At 36.9% G+C, this 21,005-nt stretch overlaps 2 protein-coding genes across 3 annotated transcripts in view; one reads left to right on the plus strand and one right to left on the minus strand.

Moving 5' to 3' along the window:
* Nucleotides 1–21,005, minus strand: part of LOC148941764 (nitrilase and fragile histidine triad fusion protein NitFhit-like) — a 210,019-nt gene that overhangs the window by 162,785 nt on the left and 26,229 nt on the right. Inside the window, exon 2 of one of the 2 annotated variants that reach the window (XM_089103064.1) lies at nucleotides 16,553–16,646. The exons of the other annotated variant lie outside the window; for it this stretch is intronic. The gene's annotated coding sequence lies outside the window, so the exon portion shown is untranslated. The remainder of the gene's footprint in view (nucleotides 1–16,552; nucleotides 16,647–21,005) is intronic. 2 annotated transcript variants of the gene reach the window in all.
* Nucleotides 1–21,005, plus strand: part of LOC148941765 (protein tyrosine phosphatase domain-containing protein 1-like) — a 176,572-nt gene that overhangs the window by 73,860 nt on the left and 81,707 nt on the right. The window lies entirely within an intron of this gene.

Raw genomic sequence — 21,005 nt, forward strand, 5'->3', positions numbered from 1 at the left:
AATACATCCACTCTGTCATCACCCCACTCTCCCCAAAAACACTTTTCAGACATGTCTTGTTATAAATTTTATTTCAAGTCATTCATTTGGGTTTTTCACAATCAATTCGTGCCACAGTATAGAACTATAACTACTCTAAGACACGCTTTTGTCATCGCCCCATCTCCCCAAAAACGCTTTTCGGACATTTCTCGTTAAAAATTATATTTCAAGTCATTCATTTGGGTTTTTCACAAGCAATTCGTGCCACAGTACTGAACTATAACTACTCTAAGACATCCCTCTTTCATCACCCCATCTCCTCCAAAAACATATTACAGACATTTCTTTTTAAAAATTTTATTTCAAGTCATTCATTTGGGTTTTTCACAAGCAATTCGTGCCACAGTACAGCACTATCACTAGTCTGAGACATACACTCTGTCATCGCCCCATCCCCCCAAAAACAATTTTCAGACATTTCTCGTTAAAAATTTTATTTCAAGTCATTCATTTGGGTTTTTCAAAAGGAATTCGTGCCACGGTACAGATCTATAACTACTCTAAGACACGCTTCTGTCATCACCCCATCTCCCCAGAAACACTTTTCAAACATTTCTTGTCAAAACTTTATTTTCAAGTAATTCATCCGGGTTTTCGCAAGCAATTCATGCAATTCGCAAGCAATTCAGAGTACAGCATTATAACTAGTCTAAGACATCCACTCTGTCATCAAATATCACAAAAAGGTATTTTTCAAAAACTAGGGGGCAATTAATCTCTGTCTCTCAATTGTCACCGTTTCCGTCATAAGCTCCTACTGTAGCTAGCTTCGAATAATGAAATTTTTAAAAGTAAAATGTCCCAAAAAGGTATTTTTCAAAAACTACGGGGCAAGTAATCTCTATCTCTCAATTGACAACGCTTCCATCCTAAGCTCCTCCTGTATCTAGCTTCGAATATTGAACTTTTTTAAAATTAAAATACCATAAAAAAGTATTTTTTCAAAAACTAGGGGGCAATTAATCTATATCTCTCTATTTTCAGAGCTGCCATCCTAAGTTCCTGCTGTAGATATATTTTAATATTGAAGTTTTTAAAAGTAAAATATCACAAAAATATAATTCTCAAAAACTGGAGGGCAAATAATCTCTATCTCTCAATTGTCACCGCTACTGTCCTAATGTCTTGCTGTAGCTAGCTGCATCTATTTTTCTTTTTTAAAGTAAAATATCACAAAAAAGGTATTTTTTCAAAAAATAGGGAACTATTAGTCTCAATATCCCAATTGACAACGCTGCCATCCTAAGCTCCTGTTGCAGCTAGCTTCGAATATTGAACTTTTTAAAAGTAAAATATCACAAAAAGGATATTTTTCAAAAACTGGGGGGCAATTAATCTCTACCTCTCAATTGTCACCGCTTTAGTCCTAAGCTCCTGCTGAAGATAGCTTCGAATATTGAACTTTTTAAAAGTAAAATATCACAAAAAGGTATTTTTAAAAAACTAGGGGGCAATTAATCTCTGTCTCTCAATTGTCACCGCTGCCGTCCTAAGGTGCTGCTGAAGCTAGCTTCGAATATTGAACTTTTTAAAAGTAAAATATCACAAAAAAGGTATTTTTCAAAAACTAGGGGGCAATTAATCTCTATCTCTCAATTGTCACTGCTGCCATCCTAAAACTCCTGCTGAAGCTAGCTTCGAATATTGAACTTTTTAAAAGTAAAATATCACAAAAAGGTATTTTTCAAAAACTAGGAGGGCAATTAATCTCTATCTCTCAATTGTCACCGCTTTTGTCCTAAGCTCCTGCTAAAGATAGCTTCGAATATTGAACTTTGTATTTTTTTAAAGTATAAATGGCACATAAAGGTATTTTTCAAAAACTAGGGGGCTATTGCTCATTATCTCTCAATTGTCACCGCTACTATCCTAAGCTCCTGGTGAAGCTAGCTTTGAATATTGAACTTTTTAAAAGTAAAATATCACAAAAAGGTATTTTTCAAAAACTGGGGGGCAATTAATCTCTATCTCTCAATTGTCACCGCTTTTGTCCTAAGCTCCTGCTGAAGCTAGCTTCGAATATTGAACTTTTTAAAAGTAAAATATCACAAAAAGGTATTTTTCAAAAACTGGGGGGCAATTAATCTCTATCTCTCAATTGTCACCGCTTTTGTCCTAAGCTCGTGCTGAAGATAGCTTCGAATATTGAACTTTGTAATTTTTAAAAGTATAAATGCCACAAAAAGGTATTTTTTCAAAAATAGGGGGCAATTGGTCCTTATCTCTCAATTGTCACCGCTACTATCCTAAGCTTCTGCTGAAGCTAGGTCAACTCATAAGACCATTTTATCATCGTTAACCGTTTCCAAAGATTGATATTGTTCCAAATTTATAATAAATAAGGTATGAATTAACATGCTCTTCAGGGTTACCTTAACTGCTAATCACTTTAACCCTTTTTTTCTTTTTTTTTTCTCCATCTTCAATTCGCTAATGTTATCTAGCTCTTTTTCCCTATTATTCAAATAAGATCGTTCGTATAGTCCATTTCGAGAATCCCTTACCCCTTTTTGCAAATGTCAATCAAACAATTCTGATTGTAACATCCAATTCTTTTTAATAACAAAATACTCTCGAGTTAAGGCAATCAACCACGTGTAGAGGTCCCATAGAATAACATTGGAAGGCCATGTGAGAAGATACTCACTCTCTTTGAAAAGGTGTATATAAACATGCTTGCCCACTTTATAGCTAAATATCGCTTTTTAAAATTTCTACGTAAAACGACTCATTCTTGTGCAATTCATATCAATAAAAAAAACCACTCTAATTATCTTATAAGGCCTTGACTAGTTTCAAAACATGCTTGTCCACTTAAGGTGTGACTGTCCTTGGTAACTTAATGTACCGGTTTCTTGTAGGCGTGAATGTATGGTTGAAAACAGCACTACTGGTTTAGAAAAACTAGAATAGTGACATAATTTCACTTTATCGACCCTCAAATTCCATTTAGGTTGCCGTATATGGTGTACCCACAGTATTTCCATACACCTATTAGTCCAGAAACCTGTCTGGTTGGCCCAGAAACCTGTCTGGTTGGCCAAGAAAGCTGTCTGGTAGGTTTTGTAGGGTTCAGACTGTGTATATAGATACTACTGAAGATCTTTCCATGGAGGATGTTTTCATGGGTGAAGGGACATTTCTATTAAGGAGGCGCCAGATTTCCCAGCATTGTTTAAGAAACGATCAAACATTAAATAAAAAAACAAGTTTTTTCAACTGAAAGTAAGGAGCAACATTAAAACTCAAACAAACAGAAATTATTAGTTATATGAGGGGGTCACCCCCTAGTCAATACCTCGCTCTTTACGCTAAAGTTTTTTTAGTACTTTCAAAAGAGCTATCTATTCTTATTAAACGGCCTTTGTGATTCAGGAGTAATTCTTAAACAATTGGAACATAATTCGAACTTTAGCATAAAGAGCGAGGTATTGAAAAGGGAGTGAACCCCCTCATATAGCCCACGTAATAATTTCTGTTCGTTTAAAGTTTCAATGTCGCTCCTTACTTTCAGTTGAAAAAACTTGTTTTTTTTATCAAATTACCACAAACAGAATAAATTTTTTAAATGTAGCCAAATTGACAATACTCTTTGTCCGATAAAATTAAAAAATCAACAATATGTTTATTCAGTGACATCATTTGGAGGTAGCAGGGGGCATGTACCCCCTGAACATTTTGTCCCCCCCCCCCAACCCTCAAGTTGTTGAAAAAACCTTTTTGGGGTATTTTTATTTAATGCCTTTTTGTATTTTCATTAAAAAAAATGTTTCGAAAATGACAAATTTACCCCCCACCCTCACCTCAGGCATCGAAAAATACATTTTATCCCCCCTCCACTAATTTCTAGGAATGATTCCCAAAGAGAAAAACACCCTCAAAGGAAAGCGGCATTGTTTAAGCTGTTTGGAACCACGTCCTTTTAGGTTTTGCTTATTTCTCACCCAGTTCCCTTTTCTTAAATTTACAGCCGCAACTACCAATGACTGCATAACTGCAGTCCCCCCCCCCCAAAAAAAAAGGAGAAAAAATCATTATATAACCGGGTTAGCCCCTGGTCTACGCAGGTCTATTACATTAAAAATTGAATCCTGAATTTCTTTCTAGCTTTTTTGGATTAATCAAAAAAACTTTTTGCACAAATTGAGTTTTTCAAAAAAAAAGTAGAGAGCATTAAACCAAAAATGAACAAAAATAGAATCAAATAATCTACCAAGCATACAACTACCACAAATCAGTGTCAATAAATAAATGAAACCCAAAACAAACAGAAATTAAAATAAGTCAAGCTCAAAACGAGCAGAAATTAATCTGAGCAGGGTTCTAAGCCCTATGCTTTCTAAAAGCCGGAATATAATTTTTACTTTACTGAAAAAAAAATTCAAATGAATTTACTGAAAAAAATGTGAATTCTCAGGTTAATATACAAATGCTGATATTTATTTCTTAAAATCTTAATTAATTTTTGCTTTCTTAAAGTTATAAAAGTGAAAACATTTAAAAGAGTTTTTCCAATCGAATGAACCCTTTTTGAAGTTTCTACAAAAATACTTTCTATAAAAAACCTTATAATCCCCCAGGGAATAACTTACAACCCTTATCCTGAGGGTTTTGGGGGGTTGTCATCCTCAAAGACCTAATTTTCTGAACTTTCAACTACGTTGAAAAAATGGCTATCTCAAAATTTTGATTGTACGTGTTTGGGGAAATAGTGAGCGTGAAAAGGGGATTAGTTGTCCCCCAATTACTTTTAACTATTAAAAAGGGCACTAGCCCTTTCAATTTCCAATCGAATAAGCCCTTTTTGAAGTTTTACGACAACACTTTCTATAAAAACATTATATGCCCCCAGGCCATAACTTACAATCCTTGCCCTGAGGGCTAAGGGGCGGGGGGGTTGTCATCCTAAAAGACCTAATTTTCAAAACTTTCAAGTACGTTGAACAAAATGGCATCTAAAAATTTTGATTGGATGTTTTGGGTAAAAGGTGGCCGTGAGAGGGGGGTTAGTTGCCCTCCAATAACTTTCGCTATTAAAAAGGGTACTAGACCTTTGAATTTCCAATCGAATGAGCCTTTTTTCAAGTTTCTACGACAAAGCTTTCAATAAAAACCCTATATGCTCCAAGGGTGTAACTTATTACCCTTGCTCTGAAGACTGTGGGGTGAGTGTCCTGCTCAAAGCTATAATTTCCAGAACTTTCAACTGCGATGAACAAAATGTCTATCTCAAAATTTCAATTGGATGTATTTGGGAAAATGATGGGCGTGAGAGGGGTGTTAGTTGCCCTCCAATTACTTTTTACAATTAAAAAGGGCACTAGCCATTTCAATTTCCAATCAAAAGAGCCCTTTTTGAAGTTTCTATGACAACGCTTTCTATAAAAACCTTATGCGCCCCCAGGGCATGACTTACAATTCTTACCCAGAGGACTGTGGGGGGTTGGCATCCTAAAAGACCTAATTTCCAAGACTTTCAACTACGTTGCACAAAATGGCATCTAAAAATTTTGATTGGATGTGTTTGGGTAAAAGGTGGGCGTGAGAGGGGGGTTAGTTGCCCTCCAAGCACTTTCGACTATTTAAAAGGGCACTAGACCTTTGAATTTCAAATCGAATGAGCCCTTTTTCAAGTTTCTACGACAAATCTTTCAATAAAAACCTTTATGCTCCCAGGGCATAACTTATTACCCTTGCTCAGAAGACTGTGAAGGGAGTGTCCAGCTCAAAGACATAATTTCCAGAACTTTGAACTGCGTTGACCAAAATGTCTATCTGAAAATGTTGATTGGATGTGTTTGGGGAAATGGTGGGCGTGAGAGGGGCGTTAGTTGCCCTCCAATTCCTTTCGACTATTAAAAAGGGCACTATCCATTTCCATTTCCTATCGAATGAGCCCTTTTTGAAGCTTCTACGACCCGCTTTCAATAAAGACCTTATATCCCCCCAGGGCATAACTTACAACTATCGCCCTGAGGGTTGGGGGGGGGGGGTGTCATCCTCAAAGACCTAGTATCCAGTACTTTGAACTATGTTGAACAAAATGACTATCTCAAAATTTTGATAGGATGTGTTTGGGGAAATAGTGGGTGTGGAAGGGATGTTAGTTGCCTTCCAGTCACTTCCAACTATTAAAAAGGGCACCAGCCATTCCAATTTCCAATCGACCCTTTTCGAAGTTTCTGCGACAACTCCTTTGATACGAAGTGTACTGGTCTAGGAAAAAATAAAATAATAAATAATATAGTGTACCAACATCGTTCTTTACTTATGCAGCGCTATTGCACTTCCTATGATAGTTTCCACTTAACCAATTCAAAATCAGATTTCATTTCACTGTCCATGGCACTTGAAACTATTCAGTTCACTGATAAAATTTAAAAGAAAATACCGCAAGATTTGTGCCAAAGCTCTGTTAACTAGTAATATTTTGAAAGAAATTTCATACCAGTTTATCAACGCGGATTTGATGTGAGTATGAAAAATAATGCGTGGGGAAAGCACCCCCTAAAATTTAAAGAATCTTACTTAAAATAACATGATCAAATTCATCCTTTCATAAATCCCTACTTTAGTGGTTGCAAGCTCCTATGAGCAAAAATATGGAATTTTGCATTTTGTGCCAGAAGGAAGATCACGGATGCATGTTTAGGCCTGTTTTTTTCACTCATCAATGTGCTAAGATCTTACATATTTTGTCGTTTTTATGCAAACGTCTTTCATCATTCTGCTCTGATCAGTGGTCTGAGAACAATGATGATAGTAGGGGAAAGATACGGAAAAAAATGGTCGAACCAGGAAAAAATTGGTACAGAAATTATTTTTGCACCACTGTGTTCAGAAAAGAGAGCTCTACAACATATCAAAAATCTAAATCTCCATCCCGTTGCGAAATTCCCTTTTTTTCACGTTTTTTGCGCCTATTTTTTAGATATTTCCAGAATCCGAGAATGAGGAACCGTGAAAAGAAAAGTTGTTTATGGATGGTTTCCCTTTTAAGAAACGATTGTTTTTGTGCTCTTTTATTAGACAGAAACATCACGTTTAATTATTTAATTCTTTTTTATGTTTTGTTTTTATTTTTGTATGAAGTAAAAAAAAAAAAAAAAAAAAAAAAAAAAAGCGACACACGATCACGGGGTATTTTTCTAATAGTAGTGCGAATTTTCGGTTAATTTTTCCCCATCTGAACAAATAGCCTACCGGCGATCCGAATCCATTTCTTTTCCTACCGAGCTTTATTGGTGACGACATTTTCAACCAGCTGGAAAGTCCCTTCTGATATTCACTTTCTGTTACACCAAGCCTTGATCTTAAACTCTTTTCAAAGTTGCTTCAGTCTGCTGAGCCTTGTAGAGCCACCTATCTGCAAAAAAACTCCTCAGATGGAAAGTATTTTGGAGTCCGAGCAGAGATTTAACACATGTGCGTTTTTGTTTGTTTTTCTTGCCGATGCTTTTGTAACGTAACTACTAGGAAGCGAAAAGGAATCGGAGGAAGGAAATATAGAAAGGAAAGAAGACTCTACGCCTGTCCTACCTCTCTTTTCTGACAAATATTTTATCAGCACCATCTGTCTGAAGACAATGTTAGTACAGCAAACAAGTCACTAGAATGCAGCAAGGTTAACGCCGCTAGGTGGAACGAAAAAGCTATTTCTCTAGTGGAAGCAAGAGTACTATTAACGATCACTGGTCCCTGTTGCGGATGTGACTGTCAGATTTCCCTGGTCAAAAATCCTTAAACTACCCATGATACTCGACGCCGGCCCTCAATAAGATTGACAGTACATTTATTTTAGTAACCTATCTGAACTGGGGAGGGTTTAGCTACAGATTTTTCGGTTCAGAATCAGGGTTTTAGTTGTAACATTCACCGACAGCTCACTTATTCCCAGTTCTCCGCAGTTTTATGTCCCCTTTGTGAACGTTCAATAGACACCTCAGAATCGTCGGTACTGGCAGAAAAAGGAGCTACGGCGATCAATGAAGCTAGCAAAACGAGAGGTACCAGCATCTCTGTCGAGGCAGGGAACCAAGTCCATGTTACTTGCAGAAAGACTTTCACAAATAAAATACACCTGTCGAAAATTGAGAATGAGAGACGACGAACCTTGCGAGAAAAGACGGAAGCAGAAAAAGTGGTACTCCGATCACGGACTCCAAGTTTCAACTTCCAAGAGTGTTGCTTTTTCTGCACTACAAGGATAAATCTCAACACTACCCACAGAAAAGGACACGAGTGGTATAAGGTTCGGACTAAAGACTTTGAAGAGAGCATAAAGGCAGTGTGCAAAAGCCGTGATGATGATTGGTCAAATAACGTTTTCCGCCGAATATGTGCAGTGTCAGACCTGAACGCAGTTGACGCCATTTATCACGCAACCTGTTCTTCTATGTTTCGATTAAATAAGAGCCTTCCAGCCAGATTTGCGACGCAAGAACTTTTTGGAATAATCGAAGATACTGAGCCAGATAAAAAAAACGTCCAAAAAGGGGGAGGCCAGGTCACGATGAAAGATATCAGGCATTTTTGAAGCTGGCTACTTTTTTCGAAGAAAATGACGAAGAACAGTATACAGCCAGTGAACTTGATGTTAAAATAGGAGAGCTTTTGACTGAGACGGATCGTAAACCGTACTCTAACAAATACTTGAAGATCAATCTTTTGGAAAATTTCAGTGACCAGCTAGTATTTGCAACTATTGAAGGTAAGGCTGACGGGGTGACACTAAAAGAAAAAGTATCAGCGATACTCCAGAATTTTTATTACTTGGACAAAACCAATAACGAAGAGAGTGAGAAAATCAAGCTTATTAGAGCAACAGCAAAGATTATCAAAAGTGATATCAAAGGACTGCCAGCACAGAACGAATCATATATGACCGCAAAGCAGATTTCTTCTGGAGAACAGCTGGTAGGCTTTCTACCTGATAGCCTAATGGTGTTCTTAGATAAAATATTCGTTGGAACCGATATTTCCTTCAAAGTGCTTGCCATTGGCAATTCCATCGTTCAAACAGCTCGCCCGCGTGCCCTCATTCGTCCACTGCAACTAGGCTTAGCAGTGCAACTGGATCACCATTTCAAGTCCATATTTCTTATTGACACTTTACACAGCCATGGATTCTGCTCCTCCTATGCTGAAGTCCAGAAATTTAAACGCTGTGCATCAGTCCATGATGAATCTAGCCTTGCAGGAGTTACCTCCGCACATGCTGTGCAACATGTAGCTGATAATGCATATCACGATGTTTGCACGATGGACGGAAGAAACACTTTCCATGGGATGGCTCTGCTAGCAACAGTCACGCCTCCTCTCATTAACAGCCGATCGCCCATTCCGAGAGTTGAAGTTTCATTAGATGAAGTAGCCCAAAAAGGAAAAATTCCCATCTACCCTTACCGCTTAAGTGAGACAGAGCTTTCAAAGGTGCAATATGAGAAGATCCCTGGCAAAAAATTTCAACGACCCGTACGCCTCACTCGATCAGCTCTGGTTAGCTACCGGGTTCCTGAATGTCCCAATGCCGAGCTGGAATGGATTCATGCAGTCAGTTTTCTCTAACCAAATACATCATGAAACGGGAAAACTTCGCAGCAAGGCAAGCGTCTTGTTTTTGCCCATGATTGACCTCCCGTCTAGCAACGAATCCTGCCTTTACTCAACCTTGCGCTTTGTAGCTTCGCAAGGCAGAACCTATGGATTCACACCCGTTCTCACATTTGACCAGCCGCTTTGGTGGAAGCCTATGAAGATCCTCAAGTCCGACACGACGAATGAGCTGAGTAGTATTGTTCTCAAGTTAGGCGGTTTTCATTTGATGATGAGTTTTGTCGGATGCATAGGACACCTCATGCAAGGTTCTGGTCTGAAAGAGGTTCTGGAATTGGTATACGCGACTGGTGCAGTGCCGCATATTCTTTCTGGAAAAGCGATTTCTAGAGCTGTTCGAGCTCACATTCTCGTGAGCTCGGCCATATATACTCATCTCCTCGAAGAAGACAAGCGACGTTGACGTCTCTAGACATGTCTACTGTCTTCGCTAACGTACTGGATGGATATCTCCTACCCAAAGATCTCAGTCATGATCCCCAGCTCAAGCAACTTGAAAACTTTCTCAAGCAGAGACGCCAAGACCTGCTGACTCAGAGAACTGCGAAGCTCTGGTTTCAGTATCTTGACATGGTTGGGATACTGCTTAAGTTCATACGTGCCGAGAGACTAGGCCAGTGGGATTTGCACCTACAATCTGCAGTAGAGATGCTTCCGTTTCTAGCAGCATCTGGACGTAACCTCTATGTCAAGTCGGTCTGGATATACCAGCAAGAGATGGCTAAGCTTCAAACTAGTCACCCACCAATCTTCGAAGCATTTGAACAGGGAGGTCACACCATTAGAAGATCAGAGCGACGCTGGGCTGGGCTCTCGGCAGATCTTGTCATCGAGCAGGAGTATATGAGAAGTCTGAAAACATCGGGCGGTCTTACAACTGGAGGTGGGATGACAGAATAGCAGAGAGCCATTTGGGTTCTGTCAAGACCAGCATGCCTGGAGATCCACCTCTTGATGCAAAATTTGACAAAAATTGGTTACTCGACAAGTGAGCAGCACCGCGGCATGAGTTCCAGTAGAAAGGAGCGTGACTTCGACGATACCCAGAAGCTTGTCGGATACTTTGGAGAATCTTCTCCGTTCAGAGGTGACAATCAGCTTAGAAACATTGCCAACGGCATAACTTCTTCCCAAGATGTTAATGTTGACGAGGCCGATGTGGCTGGAAAGTTGATTCTAAGTAAGATGACGGGAAAAACCTTGAAGGAGCAAGTCTTCATGAAAAAAGACCAAGTGACCCTAATGAATGCCAAAAAGGCGGGGTTCTCTGTGGTAGCGCACATAGATCCGGCGCTCCTTTTCCAGTGGTTTATAATAGTAGCCCAACGAACTGACCTCCGACAAGAATACTTCAAGTACGAACTTTGTACGATTCCTCCTTCTCTTTTTGAAAGTGATGGCCTTTTGAGAAAAGCAAATAAGCCAGAGCTTGCAAAAGCGATCTTTCAGGCTTGCGGGATTGAGACTCAGTCACCCTCAAGACCTGCTTCTGCGTGTAAGATCGTCTTGGATGGTGGTTCTCTTCGACATCGAGTTCCATGGAAGGTAGGGTCAACCTTCAAGGTCATCTTTGCTTCATACGTCCATTACGTACAAGCAAGGTACCCTAGTGCGATCGTTGTGTTTGACGGATATGAAGGTGGTCCAGCAATTACGTCGCTACCCATTTACGTCGAGCAAGGATGGTTGGCCGCCAGGTCTTTTTCACCGAAGAGATGACCCTCTGCATGAAGAAAGAAGAGTTTCTTTCATGTAAGACAAACAAAGGACGTTTCCTGAAGCTGCTCGGCAACCATTTGGAAGCCGTAGGTTTCCGAATTTTCCACTCGGAAGGAGACGCCGACGTTCTGATTGTAGAAAAAGCCGTAGAAGCTGCTAGTCTTACAGACACAATCATGGTTGCTGATGATACTGACATCTTGGTTCTTCTGATCAGTCGATCAGATTCGCGTTCCGGGCGTTTATATTTCTAACCTGAAGCGAAGTTTCACGGTACTAGTTAAGCTTGGGATATTAGTGAGATGAAGCAGAAGCTAGGAACAGATGTCAGCAATCGGATACCGTTCTGTCATGCCGTGCTGGGTTGTGACACAGCGTCTCACCTTTACGGAATAGGAAAGGGCAAAGCCGTTCAGCTGCTACTTTCCAACAAGAGTTTCAGGGACAGCGCTGCTATATTTGGCGACAAGCTCGCATCGCTTGACGATATTGTGGCAGCAGAAGAGCAAGCATTGCTGATACTGTACGGTTGCCCTGATGTTTCGAACCTGGACACTGCCAGAAAGCTAATCTTTCACAGAAAAGTGAGCACTGCCACCACTTTCGTGCATCCACAAGAACTGCCACCGACTCAGGCAGCAGCGAAGTACCACTCGCTACGTGTCTACTGCCAAGTTCAAATCTGGCTCGGGAACCCAGTAGACCCTTTACGCCTGGGATGGAAACTGCAGGATAACGAAGTTTTTGCACCAATAAAAACAGATCTCCCTGCCGCTCCGTCTCAGCTGCTGAAAATTATCAAATGCTCGTGTCGTATTGACGGCTGTGATAGTGAAAAGTGTACCTGTAAGAAAAACGGACTTAAGTGCACTATAGCCTGCCGGACCTGTAAGGGAAGCTCGTGCAACAATTCAAAGTTTCAAGAAGAAGAACTTAATGAAGAAGAATAACAGTTAACTGTAATGATTAAAAATCTAGTTCCTACATTTTGATGATGTGCAATTTCTATATATTTGAAAAATAAGATAAAAGCTTTTCTCTGAACATATTAAGTTAGAACCTACCTTGTCTCATGGTGTTTGGCGCTGAGGTGTTTCGTCATTCCTGTTTATTGTTGTTTAGTCTTTGCTGTTTATTGTTGTTTTTTTCTAAGCCTTTCGTTTACATAGCCAAATAGACTACAAGAACGACAAACTTATTCCGTAGTAGACCTTGATAAACGCTGGTAAGAGTTTTTTTTTGGGAGCCAATTTCCCGGCATTATTTAAAAAACGATTAGAAATTTAAAAAAAAAATGTTTTTCAACTCAAAGTAAGGAGCCCCACTACAACCTAAAACCAAGGGGGGTTGCCCCCTCCTCAACATCTTGCTCTCTACGCTAAAGTTCGAGTGTTGTCCCAATTCTTTAATAACGACTCCTGAAACACACGGGTCTTTTAATTAGAACAATAAAAAGCTTTTTTAAGTTACCAAAAACTTTAGCGTGAGAAGCGAGGTTTTGAGGAAGGGGCAAACCTCTCAAATACGTAATAGTTTCTGTCCGTTGTAAGTTGTAATGTTGCTCCTTACTACAAGTTGAATTTTTTTTTTTTTTTTTTTTTTTTGATGTTATATAAAGATAAAAAGATTTAACATTATCACTCCAAATGATTCCCCCCAGCAGAAAACACTCCCCAGAAATTACCCCCCGGAAAAATACCCCCGGAAAAACTCACGGCGGAAAACACCCCCCCCCCTCTGGAAAATTCTACCCCCAGGCAGCTGGTTGGTCTCCAAATCCTCTGGACTTTAAAAAAAGGGAACTAGAATATCTCAATTTCTGATATAATAAACACACTCTGAAGTTTCTGTGACCTTGAGTTGGAGGTGTGGATGAGGAAGGGGCAGACCCCTCCTGTACAGAATAATTTCTTAGACCACACTGCTTTTCCATTTACAAAAAAAAATAAACAAGAAAAACGGGTTTTAATTTCTATAAAGCAGTGAATACAAACACCTAATTAAACAAAAATACTCCGAATATTTCGGCCCCACGTCCGGGAGCCTTTCTCAACGGAAAAAAAACAAAAAAAAAATTCTTACATCAACATAAAAAACATACTAAACAAACAAAATAAAAAATATAAATAAATAGGAAAAGAAAACTCTCATATTAAATAAACAATTCCATTGACTGGCGTAAAAACAAAATCGAATGTTTATATTGATTGGAACACGCCTTCTCACAGTACATAAATGGAAATCTATCAAAAAATGAAAATATATTTATACTTAAACTAAAACACTAAAGGTCAGCTAACCCCCGGCCCATAACCCCTAAATAGATCTCACAAGTTCATCACCCAATGTTTGAATTATAAATTGAACAGATTCGTTTGCTTGCAAGCTTAGCTGCAGTTCGTTTACCTTTCCCAGCATTTAACCCAGTCTGACCTTTTTCCACAAGGTCATCTTTCGTATCCGAACTATTATTAAAATTAGTACTGGTTGAAAACTTTACCTGCTTTTAATTAAACTATTATAAATCGAATTGATTCTAAAATCCCCTTCGTCTCTATTGATACTAATACCCCCATAGATTGTCTTTTTTTATTTCTATAATTTCTCCGAAGCTTTGTAAAAGTCCTACAGACGTATCTACTATTTTTGTTTGATCAAATAAAATACTGTGATGAGGAAAATAATAAAGATGTTCTACAACAGCTGACTCCAACGTTTCCGGTGTTTTGTTTTGTTTTAGAGCGCAATCTGTGGCATTATTGTGTTGTAGCCTATTTTCTAAAATCTGGTGTGTTCTTCCCACATACAATTTACCACAAGAGTATGGAATTTTGTATACTTCCTTTTGCAAATTTCTCCGTACCTTGTCTTTCCCTTTATTTAACAACGAGCTTATAGTTTGTCCTGATTTAAATGCTGCATTTATATTATGTTTTTTTAATTCTCTTCTTAATTTTTGTGACAATATTGGGATTAAAGGCAAAGTTATGTAATTTGTCTCTTGATTTGACCCATCTTCTTCTAATATTTTTAGTTCTATCAGCTTTTTTTTTCCTTTTTTCAATTATTTGAGAAATCATATTTTCCGGATAGCCATTACCTACTAGAATATCCTTAATAAAAATTAGTTCATTGCTATGTATTCTGGTGATGCTAATTTTAATACCCTATCAACTATAGAAATAACAACTCCCCTTTTTACCTGGATCGGATGATTTGATGCGAAAGACAAGTAACGGTTGCTATTAGTCGGTTTACGGTAAATCGAAAACGCTATTTCGTTATTATTTCTATGAATCAAAATATCTAGAAAAGGTAAGTTATTCTCTCTTTCCTTTTCAATTATAAAAATTAGTTCTCCTCCCAGATTATTTAACTGTTCCAAAAACCTTCAATTTGCGATTCCCCGTAATTCCAAATAACTAAAATATCATCCATATATCTGCCCCAAAATTTAGGTTTTAAAAAATATGTTTCTATAGCTAAATTTTCTACATACTCTACATAAATATTTGCTAACAACGGACTTAAAGGCTCTCCCACTGCCAATCCCCTAATTTGATGGTAAAAATTGTCTCTATACGTGAAGTGATTAGTATACCTGCTAGTTGTTTTAACTAAATTTAATATAGTTTCCAGTTCAATTCCCGAAGATAATTCTTCTATCTCATTTTTTCGTTCCTCAAGTTTTTTGGATAAAATACTAAACGATTTATCAAAAGGAATATACGCATACATGGATTTTGTATCAAAACTGAACAATCTAGAATCTTCTGATATTTCTACACTTATAAGTTTATCTTTTAAAAATTCCGAGTTTTTTATATACGAATCTTGAAGATATATTAAAGGTTTAAGTGTCATTGCTGCCCATTTCTCAATTTTTACCGTTGGTGAATTGGTTGTTGAAACAATAGGTCTTAAAGGGATACCTGTTTTATATATTTTTGGCAAACCATATATTCTTGGGCTAACTGATCCCCTTGGAAAAAACTTTTAATACATCTGGGGTGTGATACTTCCATTTGTTTTAAGGTCTTCTAAATCTTTTCTTAATCTTTTAGCATACAATTCAGTTGGGTCTGAGTTAAGTTTTTTATATACGTGAAGTATCACTTAGAATTGTTTCTATTTTACTATCATAATCATCTTTTTCTAGGATTACTACTGTATTGCTCTTATCCGCTTTCGTTATTATTAGAGAATCATCTTTTTTTTAAATCTTTTAAATCTTTAATATTTTTGTTCCTAAAGTTTTATTGATAAATACCATAATTTGTTAAAATATTCATTACCCCTAGTTTTAACTCATCTACATTATTTATATCTGTTGGAAACTTATGAATCCCTGTTTCAATCTTTGAAATAATTTCCTCTATCGGTACATTTTTAGGATTTAGTCTAAATTTTATACCTCTTTCAAGGATTTCCTTTTGTTCTTTGGTTAACTCCTTTTTGCTTAAATTAATCACCCCAGGGCCTGGGAAATAATTAGGCTTATACATTGATAGCTTTTGTTTTTCATGTTCTCTTTTTAATTGCAAAAATTTGTGCTTTAATCTTTCCCTAAATAATCTTAAAACGTGTTCAAAAGAATTTTTGAAGATTGATATAATTTGATGGAAATCATTTGTATTAAGAAAATCATCAAGGCTATGTTTTAAAAAATCTATATCTTTTACAACTTGTGATCTCTGGAAATGTTTATCTTTCAGCACATGGTTTAAGTTTAGTAAATTTACCTTTCTCGTGTGCTTTTCTTCATTATATGTATTTAAATGATAATTAAAACAGAACGATTTTGGAATTATTTTATCTATTTTGTACTTTTCTCAAAACTTTTGTTGCGTAATCATACTGGCATGTTTTTTGGCTAGAATCAAAAATAATAAAATTGAATTGGTCTTTTGCAACCCGTAGGCTAGACGTAAATAATTTCTTAGACCACACTGCTTTTCCATTTACAAAAAAATTAAACAAGAGAAACGGGTTTTAATTTCTATAAAGCAGTGAATACAAACACTTAATTAAACAAAAATACTCCGAATATTTCGGCCCCACATCCGGGAGCCTTTCTCAACGGAAAAAAAAACAAAAAAAATTTCTTACATCAACATAAAAAACATACTAAACAAACAAAAGAAAAAATATAAATAAATAGGAAAAGAAAACTCACATATTAAATAAACAATTCCATTCACTGGCGTACAAACAAAATCGAATGTTTATATTGATTGGAACCAGCCTTCTCACAGTATATAAATGGAAATCTATCAAAAAATGAAAATATATTTATATTTAAACTAAAACAATAAAGGTCAGCTAACCCCCGGCCCATAACCCCTAAATAGATCTCACAATCACAATTTATGTTGATGTAAGAAATTTTTTTTTTAATTTTTCCGTTGAGACAGGCTCCCGGATGTGGGGCCAAATATTCGGAGTATTTTTGTTTAATTAAGTGTTTGTATTCACAGCTTTATAGAAATTAAAACCCATTTTTCTTGTTTAATTTCCTGTACAGAATAATTTCTGCTTATTTTTGGGTTTAATGTTATTCTTTACTTTCATAATCAGCAGAGACCAGAAGTATTCCCAGAAATCATGAGGGAGTAGATATCAGTTTCAGATTTGATGCGTTTTTTAAAGTTTTGTTTGCCCCCCCCCCCAAAAAAAGAAAAGTTTCCGAACTTTTGTTCGGAAACTTTTCCACAAAGGAGGGGATTACCGGCATGATTTTAAAAACGATTACTCTTTTTCAAACGAAAGGATGCTAAGAAAAATTTTTCATCCGAGGTCGTCTTTTCTGGGTAAAATTTTCAGCTAGAATGGAAATCTGTTGGAGGAATTTCCCTGGAGGGAGGTATTTTTACGTAAAAAGAACTTTCCACTGAGGAATTTTTCATGGGGGGAAGGAATTTTTCATGGAGGGGGAGTCGGATATCCCGGTATAATTTAAAAACGATCAGAAATTCAATTAAAAAATTAGTTTTTTAAATGAAAATAAGGAGCAATATCAAAACTAAAAACGGACAAAAATTAGTATATATATGAAAAGGGTTGCCCCATTCCTCAAAACCTTGCTTTTTGCGCTAAAGTTTGACTTTCTATCCCAATTCTTTAAGAACGACTCCTGAAACACAATGGCCGTTTAATAAGAATAATAAGCTTTTTTTTATAAATGCGTCTATTATTAAGGAGAGGTGGTGGATCAGTGTAAAGGGAGGGGGCTAACATAGAGCCTATGCATTTGTAGTAGTCTTAATGTAAGTGTTTGAGGAAATGATGGGTGAGGGTTTGTTGCCCTTCAATCACTTTCAACTATTTAAAAGGGCACTACACCTTTCAATTTCCAATCCGATGAGCCCCCATTTAAGTTTATAAGAACCTTGCATGCCCCCGGGATATAACTTACGACCCTTGCCCTGAGGGATCTGGGGGGGGGTATTCTTCAAAGACATAATTACTGGGAAACTACGCCGAACAAATTAGCTATCTAAAAAAATTTGATTGCATGTATTTTGGAAAATGATGGGCGCGGGAGGGGGAGGGGGGTAGCTGCCCACTTTTCACTTTGACTCTTAAAAAGGGCACAAGAACTTCTGATTACCAGTCCATTGAGCCCCCTCCAAGATTTATATGACCACACTTTCTATATAATCCTTATGTACCAACATGGCATAACTTACAACCCTTGCCCTGAGGACTTTGAGGGGGGGGGGGTATCATTCTCAAACACACAATTTCCGAACTTTTCACCTACGTTGAACAAAATGGCTATCTCAATTTTGATTGGATTTGTTTGGGGAAATGATGAACGGGGGGGGGGGGGCTGTTTGCCCTCCAATACATTTTGACTATCAAAAAGGGCACTAGCCCTTTTAATTTCCAATGAAATGATCCCTCTTTGAAGTTTGTAAGACAACTCCTTGTAAGACAACTCCTGTACGACAACTCCTGTACGACTGTACCACGTGCCCTAGTAAAAAAAAAAGGAATCAAAAAAATAAATGAATTTTTATTGTGCTCACATTGCTCTTTACTTAAGCAGCGCAATTTCACTGCCAATGACTCTCAACTTTGGATGCATTTCAATGAGCATCCAGGCTAAAATGAGTGAGGGTATTACCCTCGTGATATGCTCTCTTTAAGGGACTAATATGGCAGATGAAGGCCAGTAGACCTGTAATCTTTCAACGACATACCCCTTAAAAAGTCTTTATGACATTCACGTAAAGTTTTTTTTGTAAAAATTCATATTAAAAACTTTATCCATAAAACACGTTTTTAAAGAAAAGTAAAGAGCTTCATTAGGAAATTAAGTCAAATAATCTTCAAAGTAAAAAACTATGGAGTCTAATAGATAAAAAGATAGAAATAATTTTTTTTTTTGTTCATGAAAAAGACTATGTTAATAAAAAACAAACAGAAATTAATTTAAAAAACTTTTTCCGCAAAACAAGTTTGTCAAAGAAGAGTAAAGAGCTCCATTAAGCCAAAAATGAGTAGAAATAAATTCAAATAATGTTTTAAGGGTAAAACTATGCGTACAAATCACCATCAAAAAATAAATTAAACCCACAGCAAACACAAATTACAATAAATAACAAATTCAAACTGAAAACGAACAAAAAACAACATGAGTATGGCTGACGACCCCCGCGCCTTCTCAAGACCCGAACATAATTGGCAAAGCCAACTACGCTTTCAAAGGAAAGCAAAACCTTTTTTAACATTTTTGTTCCATATGTTTATAGCTTAATTTTGATGATTTTTATTCTTTATTCCTATATTCTTTATTTTTATTCCTTTATTTTTTCTTATTCTTCTTTTTATTTCGTACCCGCTAGTAGTATCTATTCTATATATTCTAAACTTACATGAAAAAATACATGGAATTGCGCAAGGAAAACCCACGCCTTTGACATTACACCTACACGTGGACATTTTTTAAAGCTTGGCAAGGTTTTTGTTATTGATATGAATTGCACAAGATTGTACCGTTTGACGTAGACATTTTAAAAAGCTTGAGAGAGTTTGAGAAAATTACCTGATTATCGGAAAATGGGGAAACACCCTCCAAAAGTCGACAAGAATGGAATTGTCTTGAGGGGGGAGTTTTCCATGGAAAAGGGGAAGGGTATTTTTACATGGAAACAACTTCAACCGTGGCCCGCCCCCCATGATCAGAAATTGAATTATAAAAAAGTTTCTTCAACTGAAAGTAAGGAGCAACATCAAAACTTAAACGGGCAGAAATAGAGGCTGTTTCCAAAGATTTAGGTTCCATTAACTTTAGTGTTACCAATCCAAAACTATGAGCTTGAGAAAATTGCCTGATTATCGAAAAATGGGGAAACACCCTCCAAAAGTCGACAGGAATGGAATTGTCTTGAGGGGGGAATTTTCCATGGAAAAGGTGAAGGGTATTTTTACATAAAAACAGCTTCAAACGTGGCCCGCCCCCCCCGCGATCAGAAATTGAATTATAAAAAAGTTTCTTCAACTGCAAGTAAGGAGCAACATCAAAACTTAAACTGGCAGAAATAAAGGCTGTTTTCCAAAGATTTAGGATTCATTACAAAAAATTTTAACAAGAAATCTCTGAATAAAATATTTTTGGAGAGATGGGACAGGATGTCTTAGAGTACTTATAGTGCTGTACTGTGGGCCGAGTTGCTAGCGAAAAACCCATGTGAATGACTTGAAATAAAAATATTTAATAAGAAATGGCTGAAAAGTATTTTGGGGGAGATGAGTTTTAGTCTCTCATAGGCGGGTGTTGTCTGAAACCTATAAAAATAAACTATTTCCGTAAAATCTGAGCTAATATGGGTTTTTACCGCAAACTATAGTTTTTTTTGTAAGAAAATTATGGAAAATACAATTTTCTGGTTAAGGTCTGAAACTGAAGTATTTTTTTGGTTTGATAAATAAAACTATATCCCGAGAATCTGATCTAATGATTAAATATTTTTTTTCATAAAAACAAACTTTCTTTTTTTAAATTCGAAATTTTTCAATTTTATTTATTTTTTTTCTTTTTGTAAATATCTTAAAATGTCAAAATATGCTTATTCTTCTAACAATTGTGCTCTATGATTGGTCAGAGACTCGATGTGGCTTTCCCACTGGTATTCTATGACCGGTTATCGACACTACCTAGTCTATTGCATGTATTAAATCAGTATTTTTTACGCAGTGGAACGATAAACACATAAGTCATATCTTTAAAAACAAGTGAAGATGGAACATATTAATAGAGTGCGTTCATATAACAAGGTTATTGTAGCATTGAATGCCGACAAGGAGAAGTATTTAAACTATGAAACAAGTACAAGTGGTAGCACTATTGGAAATGTATGCATGCATTGTCATGACCGTAAGGAATAAAATTTCTTTGGAATACCGAGAAAATTCAACTCTTATGATGATGGTTATGCGAGATTGCGATCTCCAGAGATGATTGCACTCAAAGAGAATGCTAACATAAAATAATTGTTGATGATAGAGGACAACTCCTTGCTACTGCTGCAGGTAACACATTACCTACGGATACATCCAATCATCAGCTTTCGGGTATTAGCATTCAACGGAAGGCTAATAAAAGAAAGGCCTACTCTGCTACT

This window comes from Artemia sp. Qi Xiang Cuo, chromosome 17 (genome assembly GCF_049724085.1).
Source record: "Artemia sp. Qi Xiang Cuo chromosome 17, ASM4972408v1, whole genome shotgun sequence".
NCBI lineage: Eukaryota > Metazoa > Arthropoda > Branchiopoda > Anostraca > Artemiidae > Artemia > Artemia sp. Qi Xiang Cuo.